We start from the raw sequence: 20,439 nt of genomic DNA on the forward strand, positions 1-20,439 counted from the left end.
CCTAACTGATGGTGCCCGTTTCCTGCTGCGATGGTGCACCCCACTGCAGCCAGAGACTCTGCTGGTGACCCTGTGCTCATGACTCATCCACCCCTTCCTTTTAGTCATTTTTCTGACCATATCCTCGCTTGACGTTTTGTTATGTCTCTACTTCATGCCATTTCCTTTCTGGTTTCAAAATACTTCTCAAAACATCAAGGGACCTTCCCAGATTAACCTGCTCCTAGTAATTCCAATAACCCCTTAGAATATAAGGATCTGTATTCGAAAGTGATGCTCTGATCACATAGAGAAGGAGGTGATGTTTCTGCACAGAACTTTGCAGCTGGGCTGCATCGTGGAGGGTTGTCTGGTGTCACCCGATAATCTTCTAGATGAGGGACATGGAGGTCTGTGACGGCCAGGCTAGTTCTCTCTACAACCCTGGTGCTAGTTTACTATCAGCTCCCTTTTCAGTACAGTTATTGAAATCTGGTTACTAGCACCACCCAACGAGTCTGATGACAGTATCAAGAGTTTCTATCTCCCATCACTTTCTAGCTGTTAATATCTGGACGTTAGGTCTCATTTCTTCATCTGTGAAATGAGGATAGTGTTAGTACCCACCTTACTGGGTTATTGGAAGGTGTAGAAGAGGCAATCCATGAACCTGAGAAATGGCAGGTGTCCAGTGAACCTTAGTGGAGGTTGTGATGATGGGGCCTGTGGTGGTGAGTACAAAATATCTGTACTGAGCTGATTTTCTTTATTCTCAGAGGCTACCATCCTGGTTCTCCTTGAACCTTTCTTAAACTTCCTCTCTTCTTCATGAGGCTCCCATACATGGTGATTTATATGCTTACTCACAAGTATTTGGGGAAGGTCCAGAACAAAGGAAGCAGTCAATGTGAGGCCAAGCCTCAAGTAGGTGTGGACCATCTGGCTGAGATAATGATAGAAAAATGAGTGAGATTTGTTACTGCAGAGAATGGGAAGTTTAGTTCACACATCAGATCTACAACCCGAGGAAGGAACCATAGTCAAGTACCTGGTCCTTAAGCAACCGGAGGGCAGAACTGGTTGGGGAACGAAGAGCTAAGCCTGGAGGGGCCAGGCAGGGTCTCTGGGAGGTAGCAAAGGACAGCAGGTGACATCCTGCCAACACAGCGGTGCTCTGCCAACACAGGGGTGCTCTACCAACACAGAGGGGCTCTGCCAACTCAGGGGTGCTCTACCAACACAGGGGTGCTCTACCAACACAGAGGGTGCTCTGCCAACACAGAGGGTGCTCTGCCAACACAGGGGTGCTTTACCAACACAGAGGGTGCTCTGCCAACATGGGGGTGCTCTGTCAACATGGGAGTGCTCTGCCAACATGGAAGCACTCTGCCAACATGGGAGGAGCATGCAGCCTGTCATGCATGTGCAGCACTGCAGCTCCCGTGAAGATTCTCCTTGCTCTCAGATACGCTTGCATGGTCAGCCAAGTCCTGCCCTTCATGGCTCCCCTCATCTGTCCACCTAATTCTCTCTCTCAGGAAGAACTGCTCAGTGCCCTCTTGTCAACTGTCTGTACTTTCTCCAGGTTTCTGTCCAATCCAATACCACTGCCAGATGCACCGTCCTACAACACAGAGCTGATGACGGTCACCACGGCTGCAAAGCACTGAGCACTTAGTTCATCCCTCTAGCAGCCTGGGGCAGTCTGGTTTATCTCCAGTACGGGGTGAAGACTCAGGGAAGTTAGACAACTGATGAAAGCTGGGTTGGGACTTGAAACCCACCTCATTCTGACCCGAAGGTCCACATTCTCACCAACCACGTGGCCTGCACTGCTTCAGAGACAGCAAACCCTGTGAGCACGGCGGTCCTCGGCGTCTCCACCCCTGCACCCTTGCACGTAGGCTCTCCTATGCCCCTCGTCACTGGACACAAACAAGCCCACACCCCTGTCCCAAACTGTGTCCTACCTGTACATGCAAGCATGCACGTCCATGTGCACACACGTTGTCTACTTGCATGCAACACATTTGATAGACGTAGTTAAGAGTTGAAAGTTATTAAAAATTTCACAGCCTTCTGCCAACACTCCGGGCTTCCGTATGCTTTCTTTCCCACTTCAACCTAAAGTGGTCGACTACTCTGAGTCTTTTTTTAAATGTTTATTTGTATCTATTTCTGAGAGAGAAAGAGAGAGTGTGTACATGTGGGGGAGGGGCAGAGAGAGAAGGAGACAGAATCCCAAGTAGGCTCCACACTCTCAACACAGAGTCTGACATGGGGTTTGATCCCACAACTGTGAGGTCATGACCTGAGCCAAAACCAAGAGTTGAATGCTTAACCAATTGAGCCACCCAGGTGCCCTTCAACCTCTCAACTACTCCAATCTTAACTCTGAAATCAATAGGAAATTCTCTCCCTTGGAGCACAGACCAGCACTGCCCACATGTCGGCCACAAAGTGGCCTCTGCTCTGACCCCAAAAGGAAAGTTATAAACAACAGTGTTCTCCAACTTCCTGCACTGGGAAGAACAAACCATTAGGTTATTGTTTTATAGATAGAGTTACAAGTAGAGAAAACATCCAACTTTGGTCTAAAGTATAAGCACTTCCTGTATTGTAAGAGCCTCAGCTCTGAATTAGTTAATTTGAAAAGTTCAACAGAGAATATGCTAGGAGATGTGAGGATGAGTGAATGCCCATCTGCCCATGGACTGCTGAGTTCTGTGGGGAGGGAGACACATCTGCAGACAGTAACAGTACAGCCTGGAGAATGCCAAAAGGGATGCACTTAAGCAGACATGGGAGGTCAGACTCACTGCAAGAAGTGATGCTCTGGCTGAGCGTGAGCTGTCGACAGTTAGACATGGACGGACAGGAGCACACTCAGCTGAGTGTGAGCTGCCGACAGTTAGACATGGACGGATGGGAGCACACTCAGCTGAGCGTGAGCTGTCGACAGTTCGACACAGACAGACGGGAGCACACTGAAGCATAGGGCATGGCAGGAACAAATGCAGGCAGCAATGTTGGAGCATGCTGTGTGTTGGGAAGGAACACTTACTTGTTTAGAAGAAGACCTGGCTGGAAAACTTTTAAGGGATCGCATCAGTTAGGCCTTGCTGGATGTGGCAGAGGGCTGCATGATATCTTAGAGATAATGGGGACACAGGGAAGCCTTCTATGCAAGGCAGCGGCATGGTGAGGATTTAGCTTAGATAGGGCATCAGTCGGGCTCTGGTGTGCAGCGTAGATCTTAGAGATGCTGGGACAAAGCAGAGAGGTGCCAGGAAGTAGCGGGCAGGCCTTGATGAAAGCCTGAATGTGGAGCTAATGGAAGGGGCAAGGCCAGGACCACTTGGGAACCAGCATGTGTTGGTGCCTCTGGCTAAGCCAGGGAGCACAGGTGGACCCACCCTGATTCTCACTGTGGAGAAGGGAGGGGTGAGTACAGTCCTGAGCGTGCAGACTCAGGTGCCTTTGGGTGGTCAGGTGGGGACCATCACTTATTTACTCTCTCATTTTCCACACACCACTCACCCCAGCAGGGACCATCCCCTCCAACCTTCCACGCTGTTTTCTCCATAATAATCATCACTATCCACCATACTTGTTATTCCTCCCATTGTCTAAGTTCAGTTATCTGCCTCCTTTACTAAAATATAAGTTCCTGGAGGGTAAAGTAAATTTTATTTAGTGTATTTACTACTCTATTCATCCCCAGCCCCTGGAAGAATGGCTGGCTCACTGCAGGCATTCCATAAACATTTGAAATTTGAATGGATGCATGTCACTTTGTGAGCTGTTCAGGGGAAGCTGAATAGTCACCTGCAGACAGTGGCATCTGTCCAAGCCGCCACGGGTCTGCCACCTTTGATCTCCATGCACACGTGTGCTTCCTTCCCCTCTGTCCTCTCACGATGAACTTCTCATTTCCCCTCCTGACCGCCAAGTTTCATAATTTTATATCCACTGTGGTTCTGATTCCTGGCAAAATAAAAACCTCTGGGAACCAAACCTATAGTTTTCTAAGTGTACAAACAGACAGCCTGGTCAACGCAATTACTTTTTCACAGCTAGGTCAGATTGGAGTTAAATCAACAAAAACGTATGTTGTTTGCTTGGAATCTGAGCAGTCGATCTGAATACTTTCCATCACAACCTCCGAAAAAGAGCCTGTTGAATCAAAATATGAAAAAGACTTTTAAGTAATGCACATCTAAAAGGCAACATGATTTGGGGTTATTGTTTGGTTTTATTTCCCCTGACCACTCTGCGATCCTCTCACTCCTTGCCTGGCCCATGACAATTGCTTTCTGTACAGAGTCCTTGCCTCCAGTGCCTGTTCCGACCAAAGGCTCACTTTGTCACCAGAGGGATATCTCTGACACGTGACTGATGCGTCACTCTATGCCCATGCACGTGCATGAAAATTACCACCGTTGTGTGGATCCTGATTAGAATATAAACACTTGGAAGGCTGGTGTCACTTTATACCAGTGACTACTGTGGTACTTGTTAAATAATAATTGTTCAAAACTCTTTTCTTGCTTCCCATTTTCTATGGAATAAAGTACAAACTTACTTAAAGGTTATTCCAGGCTATCAGAGACATTGTGACAAATCTACTTTCAAAATGGCCACATCATAACATCATTCACTGTTTTTTAATCATCCAGTAACCTGGACAACAGGTTCTCCCATCTCCATTTTTGGTTCCAACGTCCCTGGCTGAGTTTCCCCCAAACTTAACCATAACCTGAGTCACAAGAAGTACATTTGCACATTATTCAATACTTTAAAAAGTTGAAAGAAGTTTGGTTTTTGGGCCAAGGGCATAACCATCCAGATGAAATTGGCCTCTTGAAATGACCCTGTCCATTCCTCTGGATACGGCTTTCTTTAGCTCTCCATGAATGTGCACATTTGCTCCCTCTGCTGTGCAGTCTGCCCCTCCCCCCACCATTGCTGTTCTGGTCAGACCTGTCCAAACCCTACTCATCTTTTCCATTCAATCAGACAACCACCTCCTCTCCACACACTACTGCTCCCCCTGTCAGCATGAGTTCCTTTCCTTTTTGTGTCTCCAAAGGGCATTGTTTACACCACTTTTAGAACATCAGAGTCAGACTTGAGGCACGGAGTTGTGTGTATGTCTTTGTGGGGGTGAAGGTCTCTTTTCCATTCCTTGTTTCCACGAAGAAGGATATTCCCCTTTACATTCCTGGCTCCTTTTGCTCCCTGACTTTTCCTCATGGAGGAAGTTCTGCTCACTAGGTGACAGTTTTGGTCCATGTATCTTCGCTGGATGGAGTGCACGCACCAACGGTCCTGAGGAGGCATATTTGGCCTCTTTACTCATTTCCTCTCCACTTTGACCAGTGGGAGGCAAGACCTGAAGTATGTGTGTTTACTTTGCAGACCCAGGCTTTCCCTCTGTTGGGCTGTTCCAGAGTCTAGACTACAGGAAAAAGGAACGGCAAAATGTAGTGGAAAAAAAGCTACATGAAGCTTGACTTTCACACTAAGCTTTGTCCTTCAACCTAGTCTTTGTTGTTGATAAATTTGATATGTTAACTATCTACTTTTTGTTGTTTATCTTATTACTCTGTTTGTTCTGAAGCCCCATGGAGAAGAGACACAACTTATTGGACATCCTCCATTCCTGTCTTCTCAACATTATTTGTTAAGCTTTCAGAGCTGAGACCGTGTCACAGTCATCTTGTCTCTACTGCATCTGTCTTGGGGATTAACATGATAGGTGCTCAACATGTGTTTTCTGGATGGAATTAAGCAAATAGGACCTTTGGACTGTGCTGGAGCATGGGACGCCTGGGTAGCTCGGTCTCCTAAGCATCTGACTTCGGCTCAGGTCATGATCTCACAGTTCTGGGGTTCAAGGCCCACATTAAGCTAAGTGCTGACAGTTCAACCGACTGAGCCACCCAGGCACCCTCAACATTTTTGCCACTAAGCTCATTTGTCTTTTTCCATCATAATTTCTTCTTTTCCCTCTAGGCTGAGAGATTCATTCTTTTGAAGAGGTCTGACTAAACATTCAATACTATATTTTTCCCAGATTTTCTATGGTTTGATCCATCATGAATTTATTTTTAATGGTTAAAGATTTGTTATAAGGTTTCTTACGGGCAAATGAGAAATTATAATTCATGTCTCTCAAAATGAGGAATATGCAAACTACTTTTACAGGGACAAATATTTGGACTCTTTAATGGTGTTTTAAATTATTTTTATTGTGTTATTTCCTGTTCTGGATTAAATTGGGTCACTCCTCCCCACTATCCATATAGTGAAGTCCTAACTGGTACTTCTGAGTGTGACCTTATTTGGAAATAAGGTTGTGGCAGATGTAATTAGTTAAGATGAGGTCATACTTGGAGGAGTAGGGTGAGTCTATACTCCAACATGACTGGTGTTCTTCTAGAAAGGGGAAATTTGAGCACAGACGTGCACACAGGGAGAGCCTCGTGTGAAGACTGGAGTTACGCCTTCACAGGCCAAGGAACTATCGAACGTAGGAGACAGAGCTTGAACAGATCTTTCCCTGGTGCCTTCAGGGCAGACGAGCCCTGCCAACCTGCTGGTTTGGACTTCTAGCCTCCATAACTGTGAGATATGATGCTTCTGTAGTCAGAACCGCCCACTCTGCTCCTTTGTTAGAGTTGCTCTAGCAAACAAGTGCATTTATGTCTGTGCAGACTGATACCAGTCACACGCTCCGCGAACCTACAGTTCTTTTACAGCTATCAAAGCAAATTTACAACATACATCCATTTAACATTATAAATCCAAAAGCTTTAAGTAATCTACATTAAATCAGTGTGACAATTGGTATAAGTTTGCCACAACTGTATCATGACTTTCTGTGTGAGTATGCTTCTGACTTTCCTCATTAATGCACAGGGGGAATGCATTTCTCTCACCTTTCCATTCCTCTGGAAGCTTCCTTCAGGATGATCATAATATCATTTAGCCTATTCACTTCTCCCTGTTCTTTTTTTCAATAATTCTCAGTAATTTGTGAGGACAACAAATGTGGGCCCCAAAATCCTGACTGGTTCTTGGTTACAAGGTGGTCAGTCATCCAAATAGTCCAGGATATACTTACGCTGATTATTTTTAGGCACCCATTAAAATGAAAACACACACACACAAAATCTCTTGGGAACCTTGCAGACCCCTAAGAACAAACCAGTGAGCAGGCAGTGAACTTAGATGATAAGAGTGTTGTCCCAAAGGTTTGCATGAGGGTGACTCTCTCTCTTTCTGACTTTTCAGTTCATGAACGAGATCGTTGGGACAGAGCTACCTGGTGTTGTCACTCTGCTTGTTCATCTGTGTTATGTTGACTTCTTCCTGTCCTACTCCCTGCTCAGAGAATCCTCAAGATGGTGTGATTTCTCCTGCAAAGGCAGCTTTCTTGCTGCCAATGGTCACTAAAATTATGAGCCATGAATAGGGTTTAATGCAATGTTCTCATAATCTAGTGAAGGGCTTTTTTGTTTTTTTAATCACTTCAATTCAGCCAAGAATGTGAGTTGCAAATAAACTGTCAAAAACCAACAGGAAAGGATGGATTTGTTTAAGCATTTACTGAAAAAAAAAATCTCCCAACAATGTAAATCTAGACTCTGTGGTCTCACTTCCCAAAATGCACAGAGCAGGAACCGGAAGGCCAGGAAACCACTTCTCACGCTCTGTAATTTGGGAGAGGAGAGAAACTAGATTTCACAGTGTTTGGACACCTTTGCTCAACTATATTCTAAGCACATTTTTTTCCCTTCAAATTTCTGGGAAAACTAGCATTCGTCTAAGATAAGTGGAAGATTTTGTCCAAACCTGGGTTTTCTCCCCAAAAATGATTTGAAGAATCTATTCACAGTTTCTTGTAGAAATAAGCACCCAGTCATTGAAACTTTCCAAACCAGTGTCTGCTAGTGGGCCAGGCACATGCGGAACATGCTGACGTAACCACTTGTGCGATGCCACATCCTGGGAAAAGATGAAGAGAAGTCCATAACCTTGAGAGCACAAGCTTGAGTTTCTTCTCAAGATGCCTCTGAGGTCGAGAGGATTCGAAGTCTGAACCAAATAGACCATGCACTTGGCTCCATAACGGGTACCAGGAGGGACTATGTGACCCAGGGCTAGAACTCAGAATGTGTATCCTGGAAGGCCTTAGACAGACAAGTTTCTGCATTTTCCCAGCTCTTGTGTTCACAGGTGTACCTTAGAGAAACTGACCTACCTTACAGGATATTGTAAAACGTGACTGAAGTAAAGTGTGCACAGTGCTTCTGCCTCACAGACACATACATGTGCAAATACACACATTATATAATCCATACATATGCTCACACAACACCTGCACCGACCACTTTTTACCTACAAAAAATGGCAGTTCCATATATTTTGACCTAATATGCATATAAAGAATGATGGGCAGTAGCAAGAAAGTAAGAAGGACTGTCTCTTTGGGCTAAAGAACTCACGGGTCTACACTTGAGGACATGGTGGAGGGTGCCTGATCCAACGTGAGACACACACACACACACACACACACACACACACACACACACACTGTACAGTGCGCAAAGAGAAGACAAAAAGGCAGCACAGTAGACACTTGTCTGTCCCTAGTACGTGTTTAGCAAAGGGCATAAGGGAACTGGACCAGGCACTAGGGCCATTTTGGTGTAGAGATACTGTGTTTGTGTCAACTCTTCAAAACAGAAAATAATTCATAAGAGGAAAATGAGAACATGCCCAACCTTCTGAAGCAAAGTGACGACCTTGACGTTGCCTTCATATTTGTTTTTGTATTTCCTTACTTAACCCTGAGGTGTTGTCTAACATTGATGCCAGGATGTGAGTCATAATCTTTCTCTGTAACCTTTATTTGCTATCATAATGGAATGGGCCAGCCTGAGACAGGCACCATTAGGTTGTTTTCTAGCTTTTCAGATTGGCGATGAGCAATGTTCTATCAGTTGGCCACCCCCATGTTCAACCTCCTGGAAGTGACTTGCCACCCCCGGGTTTCGTCTCCTGATTGATGGTTCAGATCTTGACTTTGTAACCAAGGGACTTTCCTATCCAGTGGCTGGATGGATCTCTGTGGCTTTGTCCAGTGAGAAGACAGGTGACCACTAATAGGAACTGGGTCAAGATGGCGAAGATTCAGGTCAGCAGTGTTTTGTTTTTTGCAGCCAGCAGGGCTAGAATGAGGTCAGGAGATTAGTTTAGTGTCTGTTTTAAGTTTTACCCTGTGGGCTTAAAAAAAGAAAAGCCCAAGGAATGTGGCTTCCCAAGGGCTGGAACAAGAGGTGAACTGTCAACAGAGAGAGCTCCTAGGTGGTTTACACCCCGATTTTCATTAGGTTCATGAGTTGTCTGGAATTAGGAGTTCAGGGAAACCCTCCAATGGTTCAGCAAATACCGAAATTCCATCAGGTTTCTTACCAGACAAACAGAGACCCATTGCATTGCTCAATGTCTGTGTGGCGACAATTATATGCTGTGGTGTATGGAAAAGGGGAAAAGCCATAAGTGAGGGGCATCTCATCCCGCGGTAGAGTGATGCCAGGTTTTTGTTGGTGCCGCAGTGGCTTCCAGCAACCTAAAGAAAAATATTATGTTAAACTGTTCCCCTAATGTGACACTTTCTTCAAAACAGAAACAGTGAAATGTTTGACTCAATAACAATATTCTAGATCTTATATCGGGATCTTGATTAATCTTTAATTCTTTTTGTTTGCTGTTAGTCTCTTGTTTTTCTCCTGGTTGGTTTATTGTTGGTGATCTTACAGAGAATGGGATCTGGGTGACAAGCCCTCTTTATTTTGACCTGGAACTTTTTTCTGCCTGAAGTTTGAAGAGCTCTTACTCAGGAATTATTTAGGGCAGGTTTCCCCAAAGGCTGACGGGAGTGTTGTGTGTAATTGCCACTTGGGATGTTAATTTTGATCTGGACAAATTTGGCTTCATATAAGACAAAATCTGTTGTAGTGAAGACATGATCAAGTTCGGAATTATGCAGTACAACTAAGTGTCCATTCTTTTTCAAGATGCCTACTTGGTGATTATTGTAAAATGCTTTAGTTTATACACACAGGTGCAGGGTATGGAGATAACATCTTATTAGGGAATCGCGAATCTGGGACATGCTTCATTTTTTAGCAACTTGGTCATCAAAGTGGGTCGTTGTTTGCTGCCTCGGGGCTCTCAAAGCAAACAGGTTCCCGAGTCACCCGTATACATTGTTGAGCAAAAGCAGAAAAAGAGTTGACTGGTGTTTAGCCCCTACCAGATCGGCGGTGCTGACCAAGTGTTATGTAGAGATATTTTGAATCTTTCATTCTTGAGTGTTTATCTCTTGATATTTCCCCTTCTTTGATCTCCAATTCAGGATTCTTCTGTGAGATAGGCTCCCCCTCTTATATATTTCCTTTCAGCTTTGAAACACTGTAAGACAGTGATTAAGCTGTGGGCATCGGTGCCCGAAAAAACGAGGCTCAAATCCTGCACCTGCATTTGTTAGCGTTGACAAGTATGACTTGACTGCTCTGAGTTCCAGTTTTACTATCCGTAAGAAAGTAATGAAAGTAATAACAAAATGGAGTTATATATTGTCACATAAATAAAATGAGAGTATCTGGCCTAGTGACTAAATAAATATCAGCGATTATTGTCATCATCCTCATTTAATTTCTATATGAGTGTGCCTAACATAGCACAACTGTGGAGACACATTAGACAAGAAAAAATTCCTTAGCCCAAATGTGCTTGGTGTAAGGGCTCTCTCTCTGGGAATTGTTAATCTGACCCTCCCTCTTTGGCCATCTTACTCCATCTTCTGTATTCTCACAGGAAGGTCCGCCAACCCCAGGGATGACTGAGAAGCAGCTGCGGAATCTGAAGGGAATCTGTGACTATGCCTACAGCCACCTGCCCCGGACTAATTCCTTACAAATTCATGGCCATACTTGATGCCGACCGCCATAACATCACCCTGGCTGCCTAATTTAGTAGGACCCTGAGCCAAAGGGAGCCACTGACAGGCTTGCCAGAAAACTTCATGCAGGAGGAGCGATTCTGTGTTGGAGCCTATCTAAATGAAGCAATCGGATTCTCTCAGAGTGTATCAGAGAGGGAGAGAGAGCACGAGGGGGAGAAAGGGAGGGAGAGAGAGGAAGGGAACAAAGCAAGGAGAGAGAGAGAGAGAGAGGAAGAGGGGAAAGAAGGAGAAACACTGTCACTCTCTGGGCAGGGCTGACCCTTATAGGCAATCACATTCTGTACTCTCTTTGCTTCCTTTCTTTGGCCAGAAGACGAAGTGCCATTGCCTGTGTCCTCTGTGTCCAACCATCTGGCAGGTGCATCCAGCTAACCACGTGCCTTCAGCCACCTTCCAGATTGGCCTGGAATGAAACCCCCATATACTGTGTACTCAAGGTAAAGACTGGTGAGGAGAAAGGTCAAGGGGGGAGGCTCTTGTGAATGCATTAAAACAAGAAAAAACGTGATGTATTAACTGGAAAACATCTTGTTTACCTCTGCGCACAGCCACATGTGCCCCTTTGTCCACCTGAAATGCTCTTTGCCCTTTTCTCTGGTGGGCCAAGCCTCCCACCAGCTCTCTGCAGAACCTACTGGGAATTCACAGCCTCCAGTCGGCGGCGGCACCCATGTGCCCAGTCCTTGGCTATTTCTGCTGTCCAGTATGAGAGGATGCGGTAAGAGAAATCCTGCCTCGCAAACAGGGTTCTGTCCGTTTGTGTTTTCCCTCATTTTGTGTCCGAAAGGCTGTGTTGTCTATTTTGTGTGTGGCTTCTGCAACCTCAGGTACTGTGCTTCGTGCATATGGTGACCAGGGTTTGCCGTGACAGACAGCAGCAGTAAGTGACACTGATGACAAGTGTGGGGACCCTGCTGTGCGTCAGATAACGCTGTTTCACTTTGCTGACCCCATCTCTGTTCCTCGTGTTGATCTGAAAGAAGGGTATTTTTCATTCCTAATTTTCAGATGAGGAAAATGAAACTCAGAAAGGTTAAGTGATTTGGCCAAAGTCACACAGCTTTCAAGTCCCCCCATCAAGAGTGCCCTGTTTCTCTTGCACGCTGAGGGCTTGCCCTTATGGCCCTTTCCTGAGGGGACTCTCTGTCTCAGGTGCTGCTGTGATTTGTGGGCTGAAATGTGAGCTTTAACAATGTTATATATTCTTTTGAAAATATTCTGCATTTCTGAACTGAGAGTTCTCTTCCTTATATGACTTTTAAGGAAACAAAAATCATTTATTTGTTATCTAGAGTTCTCTCCCTGTTTTGCGGTTGTGGAAAATCCAGTGGTGATTCAGACGCATAAAACCCATTTCAGAGTTTTTACTGAAGGTGTGCGGCTCTGCAGTGCCCACCCCAGGGCGTGGCCCACGACGGCTTCATACCTGCACTCAGTGCAAACCACAAATACCGTCTGCAGCTGAAGTCAGACAACATGACTCATTGTGTAGTGACTCTTGTACCTCGAATCTTATCAACGTACAACACATCACAGGCAGCTTTTTCAAGCTGCATGTGTTCCTGTCAATAGTATAATAACAATATGTCGGTCGCTAACATTCTAATCAAGTACAGTTACTTCCAGTTGGTTTATTTTGGGATTGATTATTCTTACATGAGTATGTGGATACACAGTGTTACAGCCGTTTCAGGCGTGTGACATAGTGACCCCACATGTGTCCAGGCCATGCGGTACTCACCACCTGGGGAGCACACCTGTTCCCATATGACGTTCTTCCAACACTGCAGACTGTGTTCTCTTGGCTGTGCCTTCCATGCCCCTGACTTTGTCACCCCATGGCCAGAAAGCTGGATCTCTACTGCCCTCCACCCATTCTGGGCAACCCTACCTCCTTCCCTCTGGCAACCATCAGTTTCTTCTCTGTATTTATAGGTCTGATTCTGCTTTCTGTTTGTGTATTCATTTTTTTTTTTTTTTTTTTTTTAGATTCCACCTAGGAGTGAAATCGCAGGGTATTTGTCTTTCTCGGTCTGACTTCTATCACTTAGCCTAACACCCTGTAGCTCCATCCACGTCACTGCACGTGGTACAGTTGCGTCCTTTAGAAGGGTGCACATTTGTGCGTGTGTGTACATTGTCCATTCCTCTGTCAACGGACACTTGCATCTTGACCATTGTAAATAAGGCACATATAGGGGTGCATCTATCTTTTTGAATTAGTGTTTTTGTTTTCTTTGGGTAAATACCCAGTAGTGGAATTAATGGATCATATGGTAATGTAATTTTTAATTTTAGGAAGGAAGCTCCACACGGTTTTCCAGAGCAGCCACACCAGTGTGCATTCCCACCGCAGTGCAGGAGGGCTCCCTTTTCTCCGCATCCTCATCTGTTGTTTCCAGAGTTGTTAACATTAGCCACTCTGACAGGTATGAGGTAATATCTCATTGTTGTTTTGATTTCTGTTTCCCTGATGATGAGTGATGATGAGCGTCTCTTCAAGTTGACCATCTGGAAGTCTTCTTTGGAAAAATCTCTATATCCAGGTTCTCTGCCTATTTTTTTTTATCTGGTTGGGTTATTTTCTGCTGAACTTTAGAAGTGCTCTGTATATTTCGGATATTAGGTTAATTGCAATTTAGACTGAAATTGGGCCTTGGTGACTTTTATGTTTAATCCACTTATCAACCCAGTAAGTTTTGAGCACTACATTATGTATGTAAGACTACGTAATTCAAGACTTAAAAAATAACTACAAATAGTAGCCCATGGGAAAACAGTTATGAATGATCAGGGTAGGTTAGCAGAGAACTCTCTACAGACAGCAAAACACAATCTCTCAAACTCCTCCTGATTCATCGTATCCTGGTCAGGGGGCTGTGTCAGAGTCTGCGGTCTGTTTTCTGAAGCCCACGTGTATGTGTGCTACACGGGCGGTTGCACTTCTGTTGCAGGGCAGGTAAATACACTTCTGAGCAGGGAATATAGGTCAGGCTGGTGTAATGGGAGCTGAACCTCTTCTCGTGTCTCCTCTGCTCTAACGTCCCTTCCCCAGAAAATCATCTTCACACCATAGCAGCTCAGTGTGGACCTGAGATACCCGCCAGCCACTGACAGATTAGTGCTCCAGGGTTAGTGTGGACCTAGGAACACAGCTGCTGGGTAAAAATACGATTAGTAGAAAATCATATCCAATAATCTGTATGTTCTTTTCCACAGACAGATACAGAAGAAATGCATACATATGTGAGAAATATAATCAAAAGTAGGGTTTTTATGGTTTGTTTGCAGGCAGAGCAAAGGGCCCTGGGTGATCTTAAGGGATGCTTCCTTCAGACCTGGTCTTCTCCCTCCCAGACTAGGCACCCAGGCAGAAGACCATAGCTTCTGCTGTAAATTTGCCTGTATATAAACCCTTATGCCATAAAAATTATATAGAAGAAATAAAATTTGTAAAGCCCAACAAAACCCATGAGATTAGGAGGATTCATTGACACTTGAGAGATTTCAATAAATGTGTAAAATGGACAAAATGAGATACTTGTTTCATAAAATTCTGTTTAATACTCATATTGTATTTTAAAAACATGTTCAGAACTTTTAACACTTAAAAGAATCTTTGAAATTAAATAGCTAATGCATTTTAACTAAAAAATTGATAAACATTATAAAACATAAAATGTATTAACATTGAAATATGTGTTATCTTTTGAAAATAAATTATCAAAATAGTTAAAAAAGCTATTATTAAAATACAACACCAAATTATTTGTATAGTCTTTAATTGTATGACATTTTCCCGTATTGATTTTCAGTATTCTCATCTTCATTTCCCACATTTGGGGGAAATCTTCCACTTTGATGTTGGTTATAATTCAATAATTTGTCTCCATTAATTACATGAGGTCAGTCATGGGGCATATAATAAAGTGATGAATTTTTCAAATGATTGACATTCTAAAATTTGTTGTGCTTTTTCCGGGTTACCATTTATGATAATGTCACTCTCACTGCAATGGAGAGAAAGAGGCGGTGCCCCCTGCAGCTTGAGGAAATGTGCATGTGAACGTCATTGTCACTTGGGACGGCAGAAAATAGGTGGGGAATGGATGAGTGAGCCTAGGTCTCACCCGCAAGCCTTGTCTGAGCACCACTGGCTTCTGCAAACCCTTTCCTGAGTTCATGCCTCCCTTTGGAGGAGTGAATCATCTTAATTTGGGGCTTGTGACCTGCCTCCGTCCCAATCAACTGACCAGGATTGGTCATGGTTAATGATGCAGCGCACTGGCTCAAATCATTTTTTAAAAATCCGGATATGGAAAAATACCCTGGGAACAAATGAAATATTAGGACGAATGTTTCCATTGTTACCAGTTATGCAACGTACTTGACCCTTTGAGCTGAAAGCACTCTCAACTCAGCCGGAAGCCAGCAGGTAGAGGACTTTTCAAAATGTGTAAATGTGTACCATTGGAAAAAGAATAGATCAAGTTCAGTATTTAACCTCTTGATCAATTTCATCAGCTGGATGGTTGTGCTTAATCATTTGTGTTTGTCAGTGTTTTGGAAATTTGGGGAAGAATTTGGGTTTTGGAAAAGCTTGACACATAGCCTTAAACACATTTGACACATTTGCCAGGCCAAGGCTCATTTCCTGCATCTGGACTAAGTTATCCCATTTAGGGCTGGGCTCATGGTGAGGATGGTCCTGGCAGCAAGGTGATTAGTGGGCTTCATGTTGAGGCAAGCCAGTAGTGAGGGTCCTGGGCCCCGGCGTGCTAGGACAGTTCCTGTGAGCCCTGCAGTCCTGTCTAGGCCGGGTCCTCACCTGTGTGCTGGGGTGGACCCATTCAGGTTCTTGGCCACTCTCCAGTGAGTAAGAGGGAAGACAAAACACAGTGCTTGGCCCTTTGCTGTTTTGGAATAAATGCCATTTCTTTTCTTCCCTCCCTTCCTCCTTCACTTCCTCCCTTCCTACATCACAAAGGACAAGCTCCCTGTTGCTCAGCCAATTTTAGAGATAAAATCCTCAAAAAAAAAAGCAGAGCTTACCTTCTACAATTTAAGGTCATGAAACAGGGAGTGAAGACTTTGTATTTATTAATAAACTTCTTTGGACCAAAAAAAAAAAATGTGCTAAACTTGTCCTGTCCTTGAACAGAAAGAAATGCAAACAAAATCTGCACAAGAAACGAATCTTATGCTAAGATTTTGACCCTGTAAAAGCGACCTAGGGCGGCAACAGTTCAAGTTCTCTCCCTCCAAACCCACACCCCCAAAGGAAAGCCTTTGCAGACTGTGGCAGCCTAGGCAGCCCCGGCCTTTCTGTGCTGCATGTCTTCTCAACGGAGAAGCTAAATCACAACTCAAGGGAAGCAGACAATTAGGACCTGAAATAATTTCAGCAAGAAAGCTGTAGAGAATCACCCTGAGCCTTTATTTATGTCCATTCAGTTTTTCATCTATTCACCCATTTGACATGTTTTATTAAGCTCCTAATGTGTGAGAAGCCTGAACCAAATCCTTAAGGATGTAAAGATCAGTAAGAAACATTTTTGTGCTCAATTTCAAGTGCATCAGAAAGATATTTTGCCTTTTAAAGGAAACCCACTCACATAGGTAAATATTTTACATAGTGTATGTACATCTCTATTGCAAAATGTTGGAGAAAGAAACACTTTAATGTCTATATGTGTTAACGTTCAGTCATACTTGAAAGGGAAAGCAAGTTAGGGTACAGGGACTAATTCTTTATAAGAATCTACGCGTGTAAAAACTTTCAGCTTTTGAAAACAGTATTTCTCTAAGGTTGTGACTCCGAACTTGAGGATCACAGTTCGATCTTTCAGTGTATCACTTCCTGGTACGTGGAGTCGGTTGATGCTGATTTATTAGTTGCTCTCAGTTATCTCTGGCCTTACAGCTCAGTGAAATTAAAACAAAATTCAAATGTTTTATCCTAAGTGGAATTTTCCCATTTTTATTTAACATTATTAATGTCTTGCAGTGGTTTGTAAATCTCAGATAACTACAGGGCAGTCTGGCTTTCTTCTTAACCAAGAACACTTGTAAGCACATAAAAACCATAAAAATTGAGGCTATCTCATGGTGCATCTTAGAGTTTTGATTCTGTAAGGAAATAAAAAAGAATGATCAGAAGGAGAGATTCTCAAAATGCAACAACCTTTCAAAGGTGGCACTTGGGAGCTTCCTGAAATGCCTTTGTGTGCACATGTGTTCATCAGAATAGTGAATTACATTCGAGATCTTTTCCCTGGAACCGTGGACCATGCTGTTCAAGCATCAGGGTTGGGGAGATGAGACCCAGCCCAATTGCTCCAGAGTTTTCTGGGGCACTGCCAGCATCAAGACCGTCTTTGGAAACAGAGAATCATGATGTACAGATTGTCTTTTTTGAAAATTTCCCATTTTTTATACACTCTACTCTAAGTGACTGGTTTTGTTCATGTTTTGACAATTTTCCCAGCTCTTTTCTGAGTTGTTTCCTGTTTAGAACATAGAGCTTTCAGTCCCATTTGGCTGGTCCTTTGGAAAGCCGGCTCCTCTGGGCGCCTGGGAGGTAGGGTTCACCTTGACGACAGTGGACTCCAGACCCGCGATTCTCCAGGTAACAGTGAATATTCTTTAGTTAAGAATTCTCCCATTTGGGAGAAAATTGCTTTGTCTATTTCGTGTACATAAGGGTCAAAACATCGTGTTTTCCATCTCATCTCCCCAAAGAGCAACGGAAGCAATAAAACAGAATCAACCCACAAGCTCTCTGGGGTCTTGGAGGGTCAAGGTGACACCGCAGGGGGTGTGTGGTTACACTAGAAAGTTCGACTTGACCTGGTTTTCCCCTCTGTGGTTGAAGAAAGAGTAAGAGTTTACCAATTGTTGGTCATTTAAACTTTATGTGGTTAAAATTATTTATAGCGATTTGCTAATAAAATATGTCATCATTCAGATATAAAACAATGATATTTATTGTATGTTTTGCTGCTTTGTATTACTTTCTTTCTCTTCACTAAATAATGACTAAATATTATATTAGTAAGCATTAGGCAATAGAGACATTAAATGTCTGCCTACAACCTCTACTTTTTTGTTAGAGACAGAATATGGGGTCGTGGCTCCAGCTCGCACAGAAAACATCCCATGGAGTAATCTAACGAGCAGCAGGAAACTGGATGTAAAAACTTTCCTAACTTGGGCAAACGTGGAATTAGAAAGGTGAGTGTGTTTTTATCCACTACGTGCTAATATTTATATTTGCCAAGTGCTTTCTGCCAGAAGGCTTTCCCGAACCAACAAAAATTCATGTAATTGGCATGTTTATTATTTTAATGCAAATGTTAGTGTTACTTTAAAACGTAGTGCCAAAAAAACAAACTTTGGATAAACTCCGTAGTCCCTCAATTCAGATTTTAATCTCTGTGGACACTTTACACTGAGCATTTACTAACTGCCAGGTGCTTTGGATATTAATAACATAAGTAACAGCAAAAGCTAATTGAACTCTTATAACGTGCCATGCGCTTTAAAATTAAATCCCGTCACTAATGCTATAAGGCTGATTTTATTATCCCCACTTCACAGATAAGAAATGCACTCTCATCTCTCTGGCCTCAGGGCCCATGCCCATTACCAGTACAGTGTTGGCTACTTCTTTTACATATTTCAGACCAATTAAGTTCGTTTAAATGTAATTTACAGCTTGTGGTGCCCATGTGGTCCACTTTTTCACCGAAGTGAGGTGGCTGTAACTCTTGCTCATTACTGCCTAACACTGAGGCATCCGAACGCACATCTCAGTGATGCAGGCCCAGCGGCTCCAACCTGCGTCCCTTGGGCACTGTGCTATGTCCCCCAGGCTACTGAGGACAGTGTCCTTACAGGTTTTGGCTTTTGTCCGCCTTCCCAGACTATGCAGTTGGGAGCAATGTAACTGAGGCTTGGCAAAGATGTCTGAAGATATCTTTTAGAAGAGCTGGTTTTGTGTGGCTCATATAGCTCATCCACGGTTTGTCTATAGACTTGCACTCGTTTGCTGTTGCTGCACTTGGATTTGACCACGCTGTGGGCTTCTGTCACTTCAGGGACCACAAGGCTCTGAGGTCCTGTTCGATGCACATTCACCCTGGCAAGAGTAACATGTTCTCTGGGGATGATGTCAAAGGCCTCTAGCTCTCTGTGGTTTGCTATGGTTTGGCTGTTCCCGTTCTCGAAGATTCATTTCCCTTGCTAAACCCTAAAGCAGGTTTCCCCAGTCTGGGTGCCACAGAGCCCAGGTGCCATGAAGAAGTTACTGGAAAGCGTGTTCCGAGCTCTAGCCCCCTCCCAGATTTTCATGGCATTGGAGTTCTGAGTTCTCCAGGAAAAACTGCTCATGGTTGTGCGACCGAATGTCTCCTAAACTTGCTCGACCATAGACATTCCCCTTTCCCTTCCTCCTATTATCAATATTAGCAGAACACCTCTGACATCTCATGGAATTGGGGTTCAGAGCACCCCTGTGAAAATGCAGTCCTAAGACATATAGGACTCCAATGAGGAATCTTTCTCCCCGACTTTGGGGTGTCCAGATCTGAGGGATCAGGCTTAGCAGCTTGGCCTCCATATATTTTTCATCCCAACTTTCACCATGTCTCTAAGAGCTATTTTATAATCATTAAATTATCCTTATACGTCTGGTATAAGCTTCTCTAAGAAAAGCTCCTAACGGTATGTTGCACGTCAGCAAATGTGTGCTGGCCCAGAATACAGAGTGGCGTTTCATAAAGTCCACCCTTGTAAATTTCATGTCACTTATATTAAACTTGTTCCAAATTTTGTGTGAGAAAAGAAATTTCTACTAATGATAGGAGATTTGTTCATCAAAACATATGATACACTCAGTGCATGGCTGACTAAATGTGTAATGAAATTAATGAAAGACACAGCTTCAGTCTTTGACCAGACCGGGATAAAACACTTCTCACCCTTAGGCTTTGGGGAGAAGGTAGACGATAATTATATTTGACTTCAAAATAAAACTTTTATTTCCTTTTATTTTCTCACTATCTGTGAAATTTAAGAACAGAGAGCTATTATTATCTTTATTCATATCTGAAAATAAATCTATAATTAGTACATGAAGATGTACATGAAATTATACAAGAAGATACAGTGAGTCAGGGCTGTTTGGGACTGGAAAATGTAATTCTGTTTCCCATTTTATTCCTCTGTTCATATCTTCTGCCCATTTCTTCACTGGATTATTTGTTTTGTGATTGTGAAGTTTGGTGAGTTCCTTGTACATTTTCGATATTAGCCCTTTATCTGATATGTCATTTGCAACTATCTTTTCCCATTCTGTCGGTTGCCTATTAGTTTTCTTGATTGTTTCCTTTGCCTTGCAGAAGCTTTTGATCTTGATGAAG

At 43.5% G+C, this 20,439-nt stretch overlaps 1 long non-coding RNA gene across 1 annotated transcript; it reads left to right on the forward strand.

Moving 5' to 3' along the window:
* Nucleotides 1–9,041: 9,041 nt before the first annotated feature.
* On the forward strand, nt 9,042–11,692 carry LOC115305946. Its single transcript, XR_003915100.1, has 3 exons — nt 9,042–9,184; nt 10,870–11,454; nt 11,625–11,692. It is a non-coding gene; the product is annotated as an uncharacterized LOC115305946 (long non-coding RNA).
* The last annotated feature ends 8,747 nt before the right edge of the window (nt 11,693–20,439 follow it).

The sequence above is a fragment of the Suricata suricatta genome, chromosome 11 (assembly GCF_006229205.1).
Source record: "Suricata suricatta isolate VVHF042 chromosome 11, meerkat_22Aug2017_6uvM2_HiC, whole genome shotgun sequence".
NCBI lineage: Eukaryota > Metazoa > Chordata > Mammalia > Carnivora > Herpestidae > Suricata > Suricata suricatta.